Raw genomic sequence first — 21,246 nt, 5'->3', positions numbered from 1 at the left:
TAATCTCCAAAATATATAAAGAACTTACACGACTCCACTCTAAAAAGACAAGGAACCCAATTAAAAAATGGGCAAAGGACTTGAACAGACACTTCTCCAAGGGGGACATACAGAGGATCCAAAGACACATGAAACAATGTTCAATATCGCTAGCCATCAGAGAGATGCAAATTAAAACCACAATGAGATACCACTTCACACCACTCAGAATGGCCATCATAAACAAAGCAACAAACAACAAATGTTGGAGAGGTTGTGGAGAAAAGGGGACCCTAGTGCACTGTTGGTGGGACTGCAGACTGGTACAACCACTATGGAAAACAGTATGGAACTTCCTCAGAAGGCTAGAAATCGACCTGCCTTTTGATCCAGCAATTCCACTGCTGGGATTATATCCTAAGAACCCTGAAACACCAATCCAAAAGAACCTATGCACCCCAATGTTCATAGCAGCACAATTTACAATAGCTAAGTGCTGGAAGCAACCTAAGTGCCCATCAGTAAATGAATGGATCAAAAACCATGGTACATTTACACAATGGAATTCTATGCAGCAGAAAGAAAGGAGCTCCTATCCTTTGCAACAGCATGGATGGAGCTGGAAATCATTGTGCTAAGCAAAATAAGCCAGGCAGTGAAAGACAAATACCACATGATCTCACCTTTAACAGGAACCTAACTAACAAAACAATGAAGCAAGCAAAATATAGTCAGAGACACTGAAATAGAGGACAGGCCGACAGTGACCAGAGTGGAGAGAAGAGGGAACTTCAGGGGAGAATGGTAGGGTTTACAGGAACAAAGGACACATGGACACATTTAAAGGACACATGGACAAAAACTAGGGGGAGGATGGTAATGGGAGGGAAGTGGGGAGGGATGGGTGGGCAGGCTGGAATGGGAGTAAAAGTGACAAAACTGTACTTGAACAATGATTAAAATAAAATAAAAAGTAAAATAAAATAAAATATCAGTTCTTCTAAACTTGATCTTTAGAGTCAATGCAATCGCAATCAATATCAGAACAAGGTATTTTGGGATATCCACAAATTGATTTTAAAGTTCATTTGAAAAAGCTTAAGACCCAAAACAACCCACACAATGTTGAAAGAAAAGGACAAAGTAAGAGGATTGACAGTACTCAATTTGAAGACTTATTATTGAGCTACACTAGTAATCAAGATAGTATAGTATAGGTGAAAGAATAGACAGATAGAGCAATGGACCATAATAGAGAGTCCAGAAGTCGACCAATACAAATATAGTCAAGTTTGAAAAAGACACAAAGGTAATCAAATGAAGAAAGTAGTGTCCTTTTAACAAATGGTGGGCAGTGAAGTCAGCATTTTAGCAGAGTGAGAAGATGACTTTATTTCTGCCCTTCAAGTTACAACAAGTCAGATAACTATAATTCCACAAGGATCCCCTGATCAACACACAAACACATGCAAGAGATCCATATATCCAGACATCTGAAAGTCATCATATCAGAATGAGTAGAGGAGGCAGGATGGAAAAAACAAATATGAGGTCCACAAAAGCAGTCCAGTGCCTATAGCTGCCCGAGCTGACATAGTAGCAGTGTAGGAGTTGGGCTGCAGCCCTCACACAGCAACTGAGGATAGGAAGAGCAGGACAAGCATTCTGGCCTGAATAGATAAAGGACATTGCAGGTAAAGCTGGTGACAGACAACATACAGCACAGTGGTATGACTGCTATGAACTAACAGCAGACATTGACAAGAAGGAAAAGCCACAAACTCAAGAACCAGCTTCTCCATCCACCCACACACACCCTCTTTGCCCAACCCTTAAGGTAGAACCTGGTAGAGGCGGTGGGGATGTCTCAGAGCAGCCTTCGGTATCTGGTTACAAGGAGGTAAGGCAGGACACGCCCCATCACATCCCACATCCCACCATGGGGGTAGGACCTGAGACCAAGGCAATACAGACTCAGAGAAGATGTCTACCACCTTGAGAGATACAGGGCATAGTTCACAGCCAAGGTGACACTGCCCTACTGAGATCCCAGAGGTACCAGTATTGTAGGTAAAAGTAAACAAAAACTTGCACCATAGCACCATCTACTGGAAAATAAAAGAAAGACCCTCTATTTACCAACCTGCTGAGTTGTCAAGAGCAAAACAGCACTTTAAAAAAAAAAAAAAAAGAGTTTGCCACCTCGAATTCCCAGGCAGAGAAACAATCCATCAAGTATCATGAATAACCAAGGTAACAAGATACCTCATAAAGAAAATAAAGTCTTCAGAAACCAAACTCCAATGCATGGAAAACTATAATTTAAGTGATAAAGAACACAAAAGAGCACTTCTGAAAAAACTCAAGATGCAAGAAAACTCAAAAAGGTAGTTCAATAGACTCAAAAAGAACCACTGAACAAAAGGAGTACTTTACCAAAGAGATTGAAAGTATAAAAAAAAGGAGCCAAAAAGAAAGTTTGGAAACTGAAGAAATTAAAAAAAACAAGGTGCAGAATGCATTAGAGAGCATTGGTAATAAAGCAGGCTAGATGGAAGGGAGGATTAGCAAACTCAAAAATAGAAATCTAGAAATTACTTAAGTGGAAGAAGAGAGAGAACTGAAAGTTAAAAAATAATAAAACTCTGTGAGAACTATCTGAAATCCATTAGAAAGAGCAACATAAAAATAATGGCTATACCAGGAGAGAGAAGGGAAAGAGAGTTTATTCAAACAAATAATTAATGATAACTTCCCAAACCTATTGTACCTTCAAGTTCAAGAAGCTATCAGAATGCTTAATTATCTCAATGCAAAAAAGTGTTCTCAAGAACACATATTAAAACAGTCAAAAATTAATGACAAAGAAAGACTTCTAGCCAGAGGAAAAGAGACTGTAACCTACAAATGAAACTCCAATGGGTTATCATCAGACTTTTCAGGAGAAATCTTACAAGTCAGGAGAAAGTGGGATAAAATATTTAAAATATTAAAAGACTGAAATCACCAGCCAAGAATAATATATCCAGTAAAGTTATCCTTTAGATATGAAGGAGTAGTAAAGGCTTCCCCACACCAACAAAAACTGAGGAAATTTACCATCTGCATTACAAGAAATGTAAAAAGGATATCTGCTACCTATAACTACAGGACACACATATACAAAACTTTGAGTAAGATGACAAATAGAAAGCTCGAAGCAGTAAATTGCAACTCTATTTCAGAATACAATGTAAAATGATGATAACATAAAGGTTAAAGGGGGGAAAACATTTTAAAAGACTAACTTCTACAATTGGGAAATGAATACACAGCATAAAAAATGATAATTTTTGACAAAAAATACATAAAACAGGAGGAGGAAAAGGACTGAACTTGCACAGGTGAGTAAAGATAAGATGCAATCAGAAGAAAACTGACCATTATATGTATGAAACATTTTTTACATAAACCTAAGGAAAATCATTTTTAAAAATCTACAGCTGAGACACATAACAAAATAAAGGAAAAAATCAAAGAAAATAACCAAACTACAACAGCATAGAGAAACACAAGGGAAAAGAAACAGTGGAAATTCAAAGCAACCAGAAAACAAAAGATAAAATGGCTCTGGTGAGCCTTTATATATCAATAATTACCTTAAGTGTAAATGGACTTAACTCACCAATCAAAAGGCACAGAATAGCAGGATAGATTGAAAAACAAGACCCAAATATATGTTGCCTTCAGGAGACCCATCTCAGCTACAAAATCAAAAAGAGGCTCATAGTGAAGGGGTAGAAGCTGACACTCCAAGCAAATGGCATCAAGAGAAAAGTGGATGTAGCCATACTTATGTTGGAGAAAATAGACTTCAGGGGGGGAAAACATGAGACAAAGTTGGACATTTTGTAATGATAAAAGAAAAACTCATCAAGAAGTCATAACACATCAATTTATATGCACCCAACCTGGAACCACCAAAAATATAAATCAATAACAGACCTAAAGGGAGAAACTAGCAAAAATACAAATGATAACAGGGAACATGAATACCCCATTGATGGCAATGGAAAGGTCAGAAAGTCAGTAGGGAAGTATTGACCTTAAGTTACACATAATCAATCTTTATAGAACTGTCCATCCCCAAATGATGGAAATATACATTTTTTTCAAATGCACATGGGACATTTTGAAGAATATACCTTATTTTGAGGCACAAAACTAGTCTCAATAAATTTCAGTGTATTGAAATCATACCAACATATTTTCCACCACAATAGTATGAAACTGAAATTAACTGCAAGAAAGCAAGGAGAACCACGAATATGTTCAACATGATGCTGAACAACTATTGGATCAAAGAAGAAATAAAAGAAGAAATCAAAAGATACACAAAGATGAGAGACTGAAGATGGTGGTGGGGTAGGTGTGAGCTGAACCCACTGGCTTGTGCACCCATCTGGGACGCCTAGCCAATCTTCTGAAGAACAGAGTGAACAGCCAATGGAATCCCAGCTTATATGAAGTTTGGAAGCCAAAATTGTAAAGAACATTGAAAAACAGACAGTAAGAAGATTGCATAGAGACAGTAAGTTCCCTGGGACCTGCATCGGGACCAAGGTTACTGAGGTTTCCAGCCTGGTGCCTAGCACCGGGGCCAGCAGCTGCCATAGAAGCTTTGGAAGAGAGCCAGATCAGCCATTGTAATTCCTCAGCTCCCTTTCCTAACAGAGCAGGGAAGGCAGCCCCTCACAGACCTGGATACTTGAAGACACTGTGGGAGATAAAGACACAGTGGGAGATGCACAGAGGTGGTGTTCTCCCGCTGGACATTGTGGTAGCCAGCTAGGACATTACCAGAGAAATTGGGGACCCAGGTGACACCTGAAAAAAGGGTAAGTATTGGGCCACGACAGACCCTGACTCGGAAAGTCTCCAGACTGGTCAGAAATTTGGGCCTTGTGAAAAGCCAGGCTCTTGTTAAGAACAGCAGGCACAAACAAGAGGAATTTACTTTAAAAAGCCTCCCGGTCTCTGTTTAAGGAACTCCTGAGCAGAGAGGCTGGGCCAGCACAGAGAGAAGAGGAGGGGAGCAGTTTGCTTCAAATCGGGGTGATTCACAGACTGATCAAAGTGGGGCTGCAGGGACTCAGAGGAGTAGCAGTATGCAGAAGGGTAGTACTCCCCAGAGAGATTTAATTTAATATGGAACTAAACTACCCTGAAGGGACTTTGAGAGTGCACAGCACCCGGGACAGCAAAGAGAGAGGAGGTGGGGTACAAGTTGCTCCTAATCAGGCAGCACAGCATGGTGGATTAAAAGCACTGGCCAGGCACAGATGGATAGAGGGGGCCCAGTGGCACTCTGAAGGCCTTGGCTAGAGGCTGGGCACCTGTGAATATTGCAGACTAGGCCTAGCCTCCATCCTTGAAAAACCACAGGAAAAGAAAAAAAGAAAAGCCTAGCCCCCATATGCCTGCAGAATCCAGGAAGACCAGCAGAACTCACTTAGTGGGTTTTAAGTAAGCAGGAGGGGCCTTTTTGTTTGGTTTTGTTTTGTTTTGTTGTTTAGGGTTTTTGTTTTTGTTTTTGTTTTCCCAAGTGTGAGACAATAAGACCTGCAGCTTTGGAAGTACCAAAGATATATCCAGAGAAGGATCACAAAGCTAATGCCAACAACTCAGAAACTGAGACAAATTTCACTTTGCTGTCCTACAGAACTTGCACTTTATTGTTTATTTTTATTATTATTTTATAATTATTTTTATTTCTTTTCTTTTCTTATTATTTGTTTCTTTTCTTTCTGTTTAGTTTCCTTCTTTTTATTTAGTTTTGTTTGTTTGCCCAGTTGCATTGTTTGACTGATTTTCCTTTTTCTCTCTTTCATATTGCGCTTTAATTCTTCTTTCATTTCACTCATATTCCATTAACACACTGCTCTTGGTCTTTTGCTTTCTATTCTTTTTATTCAGATCATATATTTCTTGCCATATTATTGTTATTCCAGTATTGTTGTAAATAATTGGTGTTCCATATTATTGTAAATACTACACAGCACCCCTCCCTGGTGTTGGCCTATTTCACTATCTTCCTCAGCTTTATTACAGTTGTAGTTAACTCTATTTTCTCACATGCTCTACCTTTAGTTTCTATCCTTTACTCTCAATATATTGCACCATCTAACCTTGCAAAAGCACTCTGTTTTCTAGATTCAGCTCACATTCTTTCTCCCCTGTATTAAGAGTCTTATTTCTTTTTCCACCTTTTATAAAAAGTGGTTAGTTGGGTGAAATATCACAGTTATTGCTATACTTCTCCAAAGGATCTCCTATCTGTTCTCTACATGTTGGTACTTATAATCCCACAGAATACACTCCTGCTGCCTTAATCCATTTTGCTTTAACCCTGCCACTGGTCACATACAAGATAAGGTGGGAGTTGTGAACACCAGTAAACCCACTGGAAGAGAAAACCCACCAAGAAAGGGACCACCAACAGGTAAAACTCAAATACAAGAGAACCCATACAAACAGAAGAAATGGAAACTTTAGAACACCCAGAAAAGGAGATCCAAGAGACCACAACACTGAATATGATAGAAATCCTACCATAGAAGTTCACTTTACAAAGACAGCTGGCAAAGCAGAGCATCTACAAATGCAGAAACAAATAAAAAGAGTCACCTAAAATGGGGAGACAAAGAAAGAACCTGCAATCAAAAGGAATGGGAGACTCCCTACTAAAAAAGCTAAATGAAATGGAGGCAAGCAAACTATCAGATATTGAATTCAAAAGAGTAGTTACAACAATGTTCAAGGAACTCACAGACAACAAGGAACTGAGTGAGAACTACAACAGTATGAAAAAGGAAATAGAAAATATAAATGAGAACCAGGAAGAAATAAAGAATACAATTTCTGAAAAAAAAATACAATTCCTTCTAGTGCTTGTAAACACTAGAAGGAATTACAAGCAGGCTGTGTAGGAGACCATTCTGCATGGTGTGGGCCCAGCTCCCACTTGGAGATGCACAGTACCCACGCCCACAGATAGGTTCTCCCATGAAGAATCAGGCCTACAGTGTGCCTAGGCCACTTTGAGTCTTGCTCTTGCTAAAAAACTCCCTCACCCTGAGTTGAGGACATTTCCTGCAAAGTAACTTCCTAAAATACATGCTAAACCTTCCAAGGATGAGTGTAACTGGTTCAACCATTTTTGCCTTTCATTTTCAAATATCCTTCTTCTGTGATGTGATTAGTGGCATTGGCTCCTTTGTTTTCTGTAAAAGGTAACCACCTAATGCAAACCTGTGCATAGTAAATGAGGATCATCACATAATGTGCTGAGAAACCCAATAAAGGCTGGTCAGTGGCAAAGCCCAAGGCTTTTGCTTCCCTTGAGAGAAAAGCCATGTTGTCCATTTTTCTCCACCAGACTCAGTAGTCCATGTGAATGTCTCATTTCATCCATAATGATGCAGACATTGTGGGCCAATGTCTGCATCAAGGCTGGATGAAGCAGAGGACCAAATTAGTGAGCCAGAAGACAAGGTACAAAGAAACACCCAAGTAGAGCTGCTGCACCAAAAAAAATATATGAATATAGCTTATGGGAAATACAAGACAACATGAAATGCAACAATATTTGAATCATGGTAGTAGCAGAAGGGGAAGAAGAGGAGCAAGGAATAGAAAACCTGTTGGAAAAAATAATGACAGAAAACATTCCAAACCTGGAGAGGACAAAAACCACACAAGTTCAGGAAGCACAGAGGGTCCCAATCAAGAGGACCACAAAGAGGCCTACTTCAAAATACATCATAATTAAAATGCCAAGTTTTAAAGACAAAGAGACTCTTAAAAACAGCAAGGGAGAAACCAGAAGTAACACACAAGAGAGCTCCAATAAGGCTAGCAGCAGATTGCTCAATAGACACACTACAGGCAGGAGAGAATGGCAAAATGTATTCCAAGTAATGAAAACCAAAGGCTTACAGCCAAGGCTGCTCTACCCAGTGAGGCTCTCAATTAAAATGGAAGGCAAAATAAGGAGTTTCCTAGACAAAAGAAGGCTGAAAAAATACACCCCCACCAAACAAGAACTGCAAGATATGCTAAAGACACTGCTATATGCTAAAGACACTGCTATAAATGAGAGAGAAAGGAACACAGTTATAAAGGGGAGAAAATGAATAAATGCCTATCAATAATATCTTAAATGATAATGGCATACATGCTCCAATCAAAAGACACAGGGTAACTAAATGGGTAAGAAAACATGACCCACACATATACTGCCTACAAGACACCCACCTCAGAACAAAAGACCTACACAGACTGAAAGTGACAGGTTTGAAAAAAGTACTCCAAGAAAATGGACAGGGAAAAAAGCTGGAGTAGCAATACATATATCACACACAAAAAAGACTTCAACACAAAAGCCATAGAAACAGATACTGAATGGCACTTCATACCAGCCAAGGGAAGAATCCATTGAGAAGACATAAACATTATAAATATATATGCACATAACATAGGAGCACCCAAATATATAAGGAAAATCTTGGAGGACTTCAAGAAAGATATAGATAGCAATACACTATACTAGGCATTTTAACACCCAACTGTGAAAAATAGATATTCCCCCCCCCAAAGTCAACAAAGATATTGTGGCACTAAACAATGCCCTAGATCAAATGGACTTAGTTGACATATATGTATAGAATCTTTTATATCAAAGAAACCAAATACACATTCTTTTCAAATACACATGGAACATTTTCAAAAATAGACCACATAGTAGGACACAAAGCCAGACTTACAAATTCAGTAAAAGTTAAATCATATCAAGCATTTTCTCAGGCCATGAGAGACTGAAACTAGAAACCAACCTCAGGGAAAAAAACTCAAAAACACTCAAATTCATGGAGATTGAGTAGCATAATATTAAACAAAGAATGGGTTAATAATGAGATCAAGAAAAATAAAAAACTTTATAGAAACAGATGAAAATGAACTCACAACAGTCCATATCTATGGGACACAGCAAAGGCAGTCCTGAGAGGGAAGTTCATAGCAATACAGGCATACCTAAAAAAAATAGAAACATTTCAAACAACCTAATCCTACATCTACAAGAACAGAAGGAACAACAACAAACAAAGCCCAAAGCAAGTAGAAGGAAAGAAATAACTAAGATCGGAGCACAATTAAAGAACATCGAGATTAAAATAACAATCCAAATAATCAATAAATCCAGGAGCTGGTTCTTTGAAAAGATAAACAAAATTGACAAGCCCTTAAACAGACTCATCAAGAAAAAGACAGAGAGGACCCAAATAAACAAAATCAGAAATGAAAGAAGAGAGATTACAACTGATACCACAGAAATACAAAAGATTGTAAGAAATTACTATCAACAACTGTACACCAACAAATTTGAAAACCAGGATGAAATGCACAAATTTCTAGAAAAAACTAATCTCCCAAAACTGAATGAAGAAGAAGCAGAAAGCCTGAACAGAAAATAACAGCTGATGAAATCAAAGCTGTAATCAAAAAATTCCTCTCACACAAAAGCCCTGGACTGGATGGTTTCACAGGAGAATTTTACATGACATTTGAGGATGAGCTAGCCCCTATCCCTCACAGATTGCTGCAAAAAAATCCAAGAAAAGAGAAGACTCCCAAACTCTTTTTAAGAAGCCAATGCCATCCTAATTCCAAAAATAGATAAAGACACAACAAAGAAAGAAAATTTCAGGCCAATATCGCTGATGAACATAGATACTAAAATCCTCAACAAAGTATTGGCAAACTGCACCCAGCAATACATCAAAAAGGTCATACACCATGATCAAGTGAGATTCATCCCAGGGATTCAAGGATGGTACAGCATTTGGAAATCAGTAAATGTCAAACATCACATAAACAAAAGCAAAGACAAAAATCACATGGTCATTTCAATAGATGCAAAAAAAGCATTTGACAAGGTACAGCACCCATTTATGATAAAAACACTTAGCAAAGTGGGAATAGAGGGAGCACCCCTCAACATGATAAAGGGCATATATGAAAAACCTACAGCAAACATTATACCCAATGGTCAAAAACTAAAAGATCAGGAACAAGACAAGAATGTCCGCTTTCACTACTTCTACTCAATATAGTATTGGAAGTCCTAACCAGAGTAATCAGACAAGAAAAAGAAATAAAAGGCATCCAAATTGGAATGGAGGAAGTAAAACTATCATGGTTTGCAGATGACATGATAGTGAACATAGAAAACCCATAGGCTCCACCGAAAAACTACTCAACCTAATAAGTAAATTTGACAAAACAGCAGAGTTCAAAGTCAATATTTGGAAATTGAAGGCATTTGTCTACATCAAGAATGAAATGTCAGAAACAGAAATCAGGGGAAAAAAATCCTATTTGCTACAGCAACAAGAAAAATAAAGTACCTAGGAATAAACCTAACCTATGAGGTGAAAGATCTGTACTCAGAAAACTATACAACACTGTAGAAAAAAATTAAGGAAGAGACAAATAAATGGAAGCATATACCATTTTCCTGGATTGGAAGAATTAACATCATCAAAATGTACTACTCAAAGCAATTTATACATTCAATGCAATCCTTATTAAAATACCAGTGACATATTTCACAGATATAGAACAAACATTTCAGAAATTTACATGGAGCCACAAATGACCCCGAATAGCTGTAGCAATTTTGAGAAAGAAGAACAAAGTAGGAGGGGCCATAATACCTGATATCAAAGTGTATTACAAGGCCAGTGTAATCAAAACAGCCTGGTATTGGGATAAGAACAGACACATAGACCAGTGGAACAGAAGAGAGCCCAGAAATAAACCCAAGTCTCTATGGTCAATTAATATTTAACAAAGGGGGCAGCAACATAAAATGGAGTAAAAATAGCCTCTTCAACAAATGGTGTTGGGAGATCTGGACAGCTACATGAAAAAAATGAAAGTTGATCACCAATTTACACCATACACAAAAATAAATTCAAGGTGGATAAAAGACTTAAATATAGGTCATGGCACCAAAAAGTCCTAGAGCAAAACATCGGCAGACAAATCTCAGACATTCCAGGCATCAACATCTTCACTAATATGTCCCCTAGAACAAGGGACATAAAGGAGAAAATAAACAAATGAAATCTCATCAAAATAAAACACTTCTGCATGTCTAAAGAAAACAGCATTAAAATGAAAAGAGAACCAACCATATGGGAAAACATATTTGCCAATGGTACCTTGGACAAGGGTTTGATCTCCAAAATATATAAAGAACTCATATGACTCCACTCCAGGAAGACAAACAACCCAACTTAAAAATGGACAAAAGACTTGAACAGACACTTCTCCAAGGACATACAGAGGGCCCATATGCATATGAAAAGATGTTCAGCATCACTCGTCATCAGACAGATGCAAATTAAAACCACAATGAGATACCACTTCACATCAGTCAGAATGGCCATTATAAACAAATCAACAAACAAGTGTTGGAGAGGATGTGGAGAAAAGGAACCCTAATGCACTGTTGGTGGGAATGCAGACTGGTGCAGCCCCTATGAAAAGCAATATACAATTTCCTCAGAGAACTAACAATGGAACTGCTTTTTTATCCAGCAATTCCACTGCTGGGATTATATCCTAAGAGCCCTCTAGTGCCAATCCAAAAGAACCTATGCACCCCAATGTTCATAGCAGCACAATTTACAATAACCAAATGCTGGAAGCAGCCTAGGTGCTCATCAGTAAATGAGTATATTGAAAAACTATGGTACAATTACACAATGGAATACTATGCAGCAGAGAGAAAGAAGGAGTTCCTACCTTTTGTGGCAGCATAGATGGAACTGGAGAGCATTATGCTGAGTGACATAAGCCAGGTGGTGAGGGACAAATACCATATGATCTCACCTTTAACAGGAATATCATCAACAAAAGAAAAAAGCAAACAAATAAAACCAGAGACATTGAAATTAAGAACAATGTAACAATAACCAGAGGGGAGGGGGGAGGCACTGGGGGGGGAAGGGTTTTTATAAACTGCTATAAAGGACACGTGGACAAAACCAAGAGGGAGGCTGGAAGCAAGGTAGGGAAGTGGGTTTGGCTGGGTGGGGGGAGTAGTGGGAGGAAAATGCAGAGCACTGTAATTGAACAATAAAATAATTTTAAAACAGCATAATTTCTTTTAAATAAATAAGTAAATGTCACATCTTGGTTGCTAATGAATTAGTGGGGTTCAAAGCAGGAAATGTAGCCATTACAACATCATATATTGCTGGTGCTACTTCCCTTCAGGAAAGAACAAGTTCCTTGGCAAACACAAATGCATGCCAAACATTGGTTTTTTTTCTAGGTCCAGTTTTTTCAGAATTGTTTTGTACTCTTTGGAGAAAAGGGTATGACATAGAAACTATAAAGCAGCAGATAAACATGTATACAACACCTGTTTTATCTAGTGCTTTCCTGGGACTTTTAAATATTTTTCTGATCCTTGTAATATTAACAGAACACCATGTGGATGACTCAGGACAATGGTGTAAAAATATTGATTTTGAAGAAAGAAGTACAGATGATGTTCAGGTTCCCCAGAAAAATATTGATCAAGTTGCTGTTACAACTACCAATGCTTTGTTTTCCATGATCCTATCTACCTTTGCCCTTCTTGGAAATCATCGTTACTCCATTAACAATGGATATGCATGCCTTGACTATGTTATATGATGGAATACTATTGGGTTGGCCAAAAAGCCCATTACATTTTTTTTGTATGATGGCTCTAGTAGTGCTTAATTGTCTTTAATTTTATTCAAAATAATTTCATTAGATTGTATTGTGACAGCTGTCATATCAGTGTGCATTTAAAGAGATTATCAGCCTTGTAGATGCTGCTGCTGCCTCAGACCTTCCCCTGCCCAGCCACAGTCAACCCCACCATGTTCTTTGACATCACTGCTGAGGGCGAGCCATCAGGCCACATCACCTTCAAGCTGTTTGCAGACAAAGTTCCAAAGACAGCAGAAAACTTTCATGCTCTGAGAACTGGGGAGAGAGGATTTGGTTATAAAGTTCATGCTTTCACAGAATTATTCCAGGATTTATGTGTCAGTGTGGTGACTTCACACACCACAATGGCACAGGTGTCAAGTCCATCTAAGGGAAGAACTTTGGTGATGAGAATTTCATTCTGAAGCACACAGGTCCTGGTATCTTGTCTATGGCAAATCCTGGACCTAACACAAACAGTTCCCAGTTTTTCATCTGCACTGCCAAGTCTTGGTGGCTGGATGACAAGCATGTGGTCTTCGGCCAGGTGAAGGATGGCATGGATGTTGTGACAGCCATGGAGCGCTATGCATCCAGGAATGGCAAGACCAGCAAGAAGATCACCATTACTGACTGTGGACAACTCTAATAAATTTGACTTGTGTTTTATCTTAACCACCAGACCATTCCTTCTGTAGCTCAGGAGAGCACCCCTTCACCCTATCAACTTAGAATGTTCTATAATCTTTGTGCTCTTGACACAGTTCACTGGGTTCCATGCCTTCCTTACCCCTTCCAAGTCTAGCTGGTTTGCAGAGTTAAGTTTATGATTATGAAATAAAAACTAAACAACAAAAAATTTTAATTTTAAAAACATCAAATTGGTGAATTTTTGTGCAGCCATTTTAATATTAATAAGATGAAAGAAGATATGCAACATTTTTTGGTGTATTATGCTTTATTACTTAAAGAAAGGTTAAAATGCACCCTGGCTGGCGTAGCTCAGTGGATTGAGTGTGGGCTGTGAACCAAAGTGTCGGAGGTTCAATTCCCAGTCGGGGCACATGCCTGGGTTGCAGGCCATGACCCCCCACAACCACACATTGATGTTTCTCTCTCTCTCTCTCTTTCTCCCTCCCTTCCCTCTCTAAAAATAAATAAATAAAATCTTTAAAAATTTAAAAAAGAAAAAAAAGAAAGGTTAAAATGCAACTGAAACACAAAAGAAAAATACACAGAGTATAAAGAAGGTGCTGTGACTGGTAGAATGTGTCAAAAGTTGTTTGCAAAGTTTTTTGGTACTATTGACATTTTGGACAAATAATTATTTGCTGTGAGGCTGTCTTATGGCAACCTCATAAGATGTTTAGCAGCACCCCTGGAAGATGTTTAGCAGCACCCCTGGCCTCTGCTCACTAGAAGCCAATAGCGGGATATAGCCAACATACTCAAAATATCTGAATCAATAAAGCTATTGGTGAAAATGAAAAATGTGTCTTTTATTTCATAGAAAAAATGTAATGGACGTTTTGGCCAACCTGACACTTGCTGATCTTGGAGATGAGGCAGTTATTATTTTAATGGGGATTAAATCACTTTTTAAAAGATTGGCAAGCATGCTAACATGCTATTCTACTGAGAGGACTCATCATTGTATGGATTGGCTTCTTTATCTTGTTACCTTGGGGAAATCAATTTCCCTAAATAAGTGAAGATTCACATTTAATTGAATCCTTAGTACCACATATGGAGAAATTATTGTTACTCTTGGAGGTCTCCAAGAGAAGACTTGGCCCAGTTCTTCATACCAGCTGTGCTAACTGAAATAGGCTATCCATTCTGCAATTTTATGCTCTATACATTATATTAAAAATTTCTGGAACCAAAACCTGAGGGTGTGTACAAGGGCTGGTTAACAGCTTCTGGTAGTGCAGCAGGGATTCTTGGACCTGTGTTCAACAGTCAAGTGTATACTTCCTGGGGCTCACAATGGGCATTCAGCCTTGTTTGTGAAATAGTGGTGCTCACCATCCCACTTTGGAGAGTAGTTTACAAAAGACTTGTTGCTTTTTCTGTAGGGCATGGAAGGATTCAAAAGCAACTTTCCTAACATTAAGATCGAAAGTGCATTCTTTGAGGGACTTCCTTTACTAAGGCTCAGTTGAACAATTGCTATGAGTCAGTTTCCAAAAATCAGGCTTTGGATATTGTACATTCTAAATAACAAGAATGTATATAGAATAATAGAATTCTTTGAGTAATTGTGAATAATAAGGTAACATAAAAGCATTCTGGATTATAATTTCTTTATCTCAAAAAATATTCTTCATTTAATACCTTTTGGGGAGGTTGCATGAACTTATGAGTGAATTGTCTATAAATGTGAAATTGCATTTTTAATTCAAACTGCAGAGGAGTCATTTAAAATGAGAGAATATGCAGTGAAACAATACAGAGAATTCTGTAAGAATTACCTATAGCAGAATGAGATTACAGAAATTATTTACTTAAACAGAGGTACATTTATTTTAAGATACATACTTCTTATTTATTTAAAATTCATTTTCTATTACTATCAAGTTTCCTTATGAAATAAATAGCATGGCTCTTAATTTTTCCACTTACCATGCCTGACATCCTACCTTACTTTCTTTATTTTTAATACTACACCTTCTGTCTTATCTCCCTAAGTTAATGGATGAGTATGAATAATTGTAATGTCTGAGCAATAAAGAGGATTAAGAGATCAAGTTGGATTTCACTACTTTTAGTAGAGCCAATTACTTTTTTCTTTCAAGTGCTAATAAGTAATTCACCTTAAAGACATAAGCCGTGTGTGTGTGTGTGTGTGTGTGTGTGCGTGTGCATGTGTGTAACTTGATGGCATTTTTCAACTCCCTTAAATTCTGGAGTAAAACCTATCACTTTATTTACTTTCCCATCTCTTAGTAGTAGCATGGCAAATGCAATAGTTTTCAGGCTATGTCTTCATAGCTATTCAAAACTGCAGAATTTTACATTTTGGGGCCATTCGGCCCCAAACTACACAGACTAGTAAATAAATATTTGAGGCAAAATGGCTTTAATCTATCAGTTTGTTGAGTTTTCTTGAGTGTACCATCTCTATGTATACATTCTATATCTACGTAAGTTGAATTCTGATCAAAGGAACTAGTACAAAGCTATGTATATGGATAATCAATATTTTAACTATATTTATTGATTATGCTACTATATTTATCTCAATTTTTCTCCCCTGTCCCCCCTCCATCAAACACCCTCCACTCCCTCAGGCAATCCACACACCATTGTGCATATTCATGGGTCATACATGTAAGTTCTTTGACTACTCCATTTCCTATCGCTATATCCTGTCGCTATTCTGTAACTACCTATTTGTACTTCTTATTCCCATCACCTCTTCACCTACTCCCCCAAATCAACCCTCCGCCCATCTGGCAACCATCAAAATGCTCTCAGTATCCATGGTTCTGTCTCTGTTCTTCTTGTTTGCTTAGTTTGTTTTTTAGATTCAATCATTGATAGTTAATATATTTTTTGCCATTTTATTGCTCATAGTTTTAATCTTTTTCTTAAATAAGCCCCTTTAATGTTTCATATAATAATGGTTTCATGATACTCCTTTAACATTCTCCTTTAGGTTTTTTTTTTTGTCTGGGAAGCTCTTTATCTGCCCTGCCATTCTAAGTGGTATTATCACTGAGTAAAGCAATCTTGGTTTTAGAACCCTGCTTTTCATGACTTTCAATATTTCTTGTCAATCCCAAAAGCTGGTTTTCTCTTGCTGTTTTTGAGATTTTTCTCTTTATACTCAACCTTTGGCATTTTAGTTATGATGTGTCTTGGAGTGGGCCTCTTTGTATCCATCTTATTTTGGATTCTCTGTGCTTCCTGAACTTGGATATCTATTTACTTCACCAAACTAGGGAAGTTTTCTTTCATTATTTTTTCAAATAGATTTTCAAATTCTTGCTATTTCTCACCTCCTTCTGGTATTCCTATGATTTGAATGTTGGAACACCTGAAGTTATCCCAAAGGCTCCTTACACTACCCTCATCTTTTTGGATTCCTTTTTTCTGGTTGCTCTGGTTGTTTTTTGCTTTGGTTTTTTGTTTGTTTGATTTTTTTTGTTTGTTTCTTGGTTTTTTGGTTTTTGCTTTTGTCTTCCTTATGTCCCAAATCATTTATTTGATTCTTGGCTTCATCCACTCGACTATTGTTTCCCTGTAAATTGTCCTTTATTTCAATTTATGTATCCTTCATTTCTGGCTGGATCTTTTTTATGCTGTTGAGGTCCTCACTAAGTTCCTTCAGCATGCTTATAACCAGTGTTTTGAAATCTGCATCTGATAGATGGCTTCTCTTCATTTTGTTTTGTTCTTTTTCTGGAGTTTTGATCTGTTTTTTTTTTTTTTTTTTCATTTGAGTCATGAGCCTTTTCTTCATCTCATTTTGGTAGCTTCCCTGTATTTGTTTCTATGTACTAGGTAGAGCTTCAGTGACTCTCTTTCTTGGTAGCATGGCCCAATGTAGTGGGTGTCCTGTAGTGTCCAGGACACAGCCTCCCCTATCACCCAAGCTGGCTACTCAGGGTGTGTCCTTTGTGTGGGCTGAGTACATCTTCCTCATAGTTGAGCCTTGATTGCTGTTGGCTGGTCAATGAGAGGTATTTACCCAGCCAGTCCTGTCAACTGCAAGGACTGACTGTGACCACTAACCACCAACATCCACCCTCCATGGAGAATCATCTGTGCATGAGCAAGGGTGTGGTGTTTTGACATGGTCTGTAGGTGTCCACTGGGTGTGCACCCTGGGGTTTCCAAAGTGGTGCAGGCCAAGATCAGCCCCTACCTGTGATTTGCCTGTGGATACCCTGCTTGAGCTATAAGGCAATCTGAGATGTCGGCTTCTTGTGTGGGGCTTGGAGATTCCCAGACAAAGCCAAGCTGTGAGTCTAGGATCACTGCTGCTAGTGTCATGCCTGGGGCCACCTAGCAAGAGGTAGAGGGGCTGGTAGCTCACTGAGGCCAAATGTTGCTTGTTTGAAAAGATTTAGGAAGTTGTGAAGCATGAGCCAAGATCAGTCATTCATACAGAAAAGCCACTGTTAACAGCTATAAGTTGGGTGGGACGGAGCCTCAGGGGATCTCCAGGGCCAGGCATACAGTGTTAGCCAGCTTTATGGATCCTCAGATATAGCATGCCATTCCAGCTCTGTGGTTCTGTGGGAAGAAGGCTCAGAAAAGACACAATGGCCTCTGCCCACCTTTCTATCTTGGAGAAAGCTGTCCACCAACTCCTGCCTTCATGCCAGACACTTTAGTTCCTCATTGTATGCCACTAGTGACTTTCAGTTGGCACCCTGGTGCTAGAGCTCAGAGGGAGTGAGTCTGTATAAGTCCATGTGTGGGTTCTTTAAGGGGAATTGCTTGGGACTCTAGAAGTTTCTTCCACTGATTCAATCCCCATTGGTTTTTGCAACAGAAGTTATCTCACTCCCAAGATATCCCTCCCAAATATTGATCTGCTGCATGTGGATATGGGACCAGCCTGTTCCACATCTCCCCATAGTCTCGATGGATATAGTTTCTTTAATTCCATAGTTGTCAGACTTCCATTCAACTCAATTTCTGATGGTTCTGAGGGATGGTTGTTCTATAGTTTAGTTGTAATTTTGATGTGGTTGTGTGAGGATGCAAGCCATCCATGCCTATGCCTGGGTAATCAATACTACCAAAAAAGTAAAAATATTTCAAAATACTTCTCCAATGTTTTCTACAGGGTAAATATTTTCAAATCTGGGACTAAACATTATATTCTGCATTTTACACTAAATTTGCAGTACTCTTCTGTGCTTGAACAGCAGAAATTTATTTCTCACAGTTTCTGGAGGTTAGATGTTCAAGATCAAGGTGTTGGCAGGGTTGGTTTCTTTGGAGGTCTCCTTCCTTGGCTTGTAGATGGATATTTTCTCCCTGTGTCTTTTGATTGTTTGTTTCTAACTTTACTGAGATATGATTGACATATAACTGTGTAATATAAGGTCTACAACATGTTGATTTGATACATGTATATATTATAATATGATCACTACACCACCATAGAATTAGCTAGAAGCTCCATCCCATCTCATAATTACTATTTTATTTCTGTGGTGAGAACATTTAAGATCTATTCCCTCAATAACTTTTAAATATATAATACAGTACTATTGGCTATAATCATCATGTTGTACCTTAGATTCCCAGGATTTATTGATCTTACAACAGGAAGTTTGTGCTCTTCAACCAACATCTCCAAATTTCCTCCATTCCCTAGCACCTGGAATCTATCATTCCACTCTTCCTTTAATAGTTCAGTTAATTTAGATTTCACATACAAGTGGTATCATACCTAGCATGATGCCCTCATAGTCCATCCATGTCATCACAAATGCAGAATCTCCTTTCCTGTGGCTGAATAATATTCCATTTTATACACACACACACACCAAGAATACGTGTGATAATATTTTGTTGTGGCTTTGATTTGCACTTCTGTGAGGATTACTAATGTGGAATACTTTTTATGTGCCTGCTGCCCATTTATGTGTCTTTTTTAATTTTATTTATTAATCTGAGAGAGAGGACAAGAGAGAGAGAAAGAGATCAACTTGTTTTTCTACTTACTTATGCATTCATTGGTTAATTCTTACACATGCACTGACCAGGGATAGTACCCACATCCTTGGCATGCCAGGCCAATGATATAACCAACTGAGCTACCCAGCTAGGGCCACCATTTGTGTATCTTCTTTAGACAAATGTTTGTTCAGGTCTTCTGCCCATTTTTTAATTGGATGGTTTAGGATTTTTTGCTACTGGTATTTGATGTGTTCTTACATCCAACTTCTTTAGCTATAATAGAATGCTTAATGTAACAGAAATCATCATATGGTTGCATTTTAGAGATAGTTTTGAATATTCTCCACCTCCCATAGCAAGACTCCTTCAGTTAGACTTAGAACTATAGCCAGTTTTCTGGCTGATTGGTCAAGTCCTGGAATCCCTCTTCCCTGATGTTCTACAGCTCCTTCCTCTGTCTTGTATTTGTTGGGGCACACTAATCCTAAACAGTAAACTCCACTTTTGGTTTAGATAGATAATATGAATGATAGAAATAACCATAATGTTAATAATAAAATGATAATAGTGAACACTTAAAGAGTTCATATCCCAGGTAATGTGTAATATACAATTTAATTCAGTTTTATAGAGTGAAGGTACTATTATGATTCCTATTTTACAGGAATTATGGTTAAGGAATAAAGGCACAGAAAAGTTTACATTCATGTCAAAGCAACAGCCCGTCTTCAGAGTTCACATTCTTAACCACTGTATTTTTCATAGTAGGAAAAACAGCCCAGAAAGTTGCAATAGCAGTTAATTAATTGCTAATTGTAGGTTTAATTGAGTTACCTATACCAGTAACTCCTATTAGCAGAAATATTTGAGAAACATAATTTGAAGCCCACAGACCAGGGCTTTTATCTTAGTTTAATGGTTAGTCTGTTTCCATGCAAGAATATGACATGGAAAAGTTTCCCAACTTCTGAAGACCCACAATATTAAATAAAATTCAGATAGACTATAAACTTGCAAAAATGACTACCACCTTTTTATTGATAGCACTTGCTTCTTATAGATTCTACCAGTGCAGATCTTGGCACAAAGAAGATGAGGAAGTGACATGAGGTTGAAGAGAGAGCAGGGAGGAAAGTTTGAGAGAAAAAAAATAACCTAGTTTAAGTCTTGGATGGGATAAATTGGGTGTAAACTAAAAAAAAGGTAACAGGAGACCCTAAAGTATGAAAAAGTAAAAGTACTATATACTTAAGAAAATTTATATTTTATGGATTCTCTCTTTAGAGTTCCAGCCAAGATGGAGGTGTAGGTAGAAAACCTTTGCTTCCTTGCACAACCAAAAAGAAGACAACGACCAATCAAAAATCAATAAACAAGCAAAAGTGCCAGAAAATCAAACTGCATGGAACTTCAATAACCAAAGAATTAAAGAGAAAAAATCAATGAGAACAACCAGACCAGTAAGGCGTGGAGTACACAGGCAGATTCAGAAAACCTGTAGCAACTGGCAGAATTGGGGGTGGCGGGTTGGCTGCCAAGTTTGGCTGTGCCTGAGGGGCTGCCTTAAGGGGACTCAGAGTTGACTATGGGCTATAGCTAGGGTTGCCACAGTGGGAGATACTCCCAGTCTCACACAAGAGTTCCTTGAAAGGTGCACCAGAGACAAGCAGGCAAGCTGCACTGTTCCCTCGCTGGCTCCTCCCCCACAGGCAGCGCCACAGCCCAGCAAAGAGAGTTGCCCTGCCCAGGTGAATACCCAAGGCCCCGGCCCCTTACAACCTATCAGCTGCGCCAAGACAATGAAATATGGCCCAAATGAAAGAACAGATT

At 38.3% G+C, this 21,246-nt stretch overlaps 2 pseudogenes; both read left to right on the top strand.

Moving 5' to 3' along the window:
- The first annotated feature begins 12,890 nt into the window (after positions 1–12,890).
- Positions 12,891–13,489, top strand: LOC114496175 (annotated as a pseudogene).
- An 802-nt stretch (positions 13,490–14,291) lies between these two features.
- Positions 14,292–15,106, top strand: LOC114496987 (annotated as a pseudogene).
- Positions 15,107–21,246: the final 6,140 nt, after the last annotated feature.

This window comes from Phyllostomus discolor, chromosome 5 (assembly GCF_004126475.2).
Source record: "Phyllostomus discolor isolate MPI-MPIP mPhyDis1 chromosome 5, mPhyDis1.pri.v3, whole genome shotgun sequence".
Classification (NCBI taxonomy): Eukaryota; Metazoa; Chordata; class Mammalia; order Chiroptera; family Phyllostomidae; genus Phyllostomus; species Phyllostomus discolor.
This window is presented reverse-complemented; position numbering and strand designations above follow the sequence as displayed.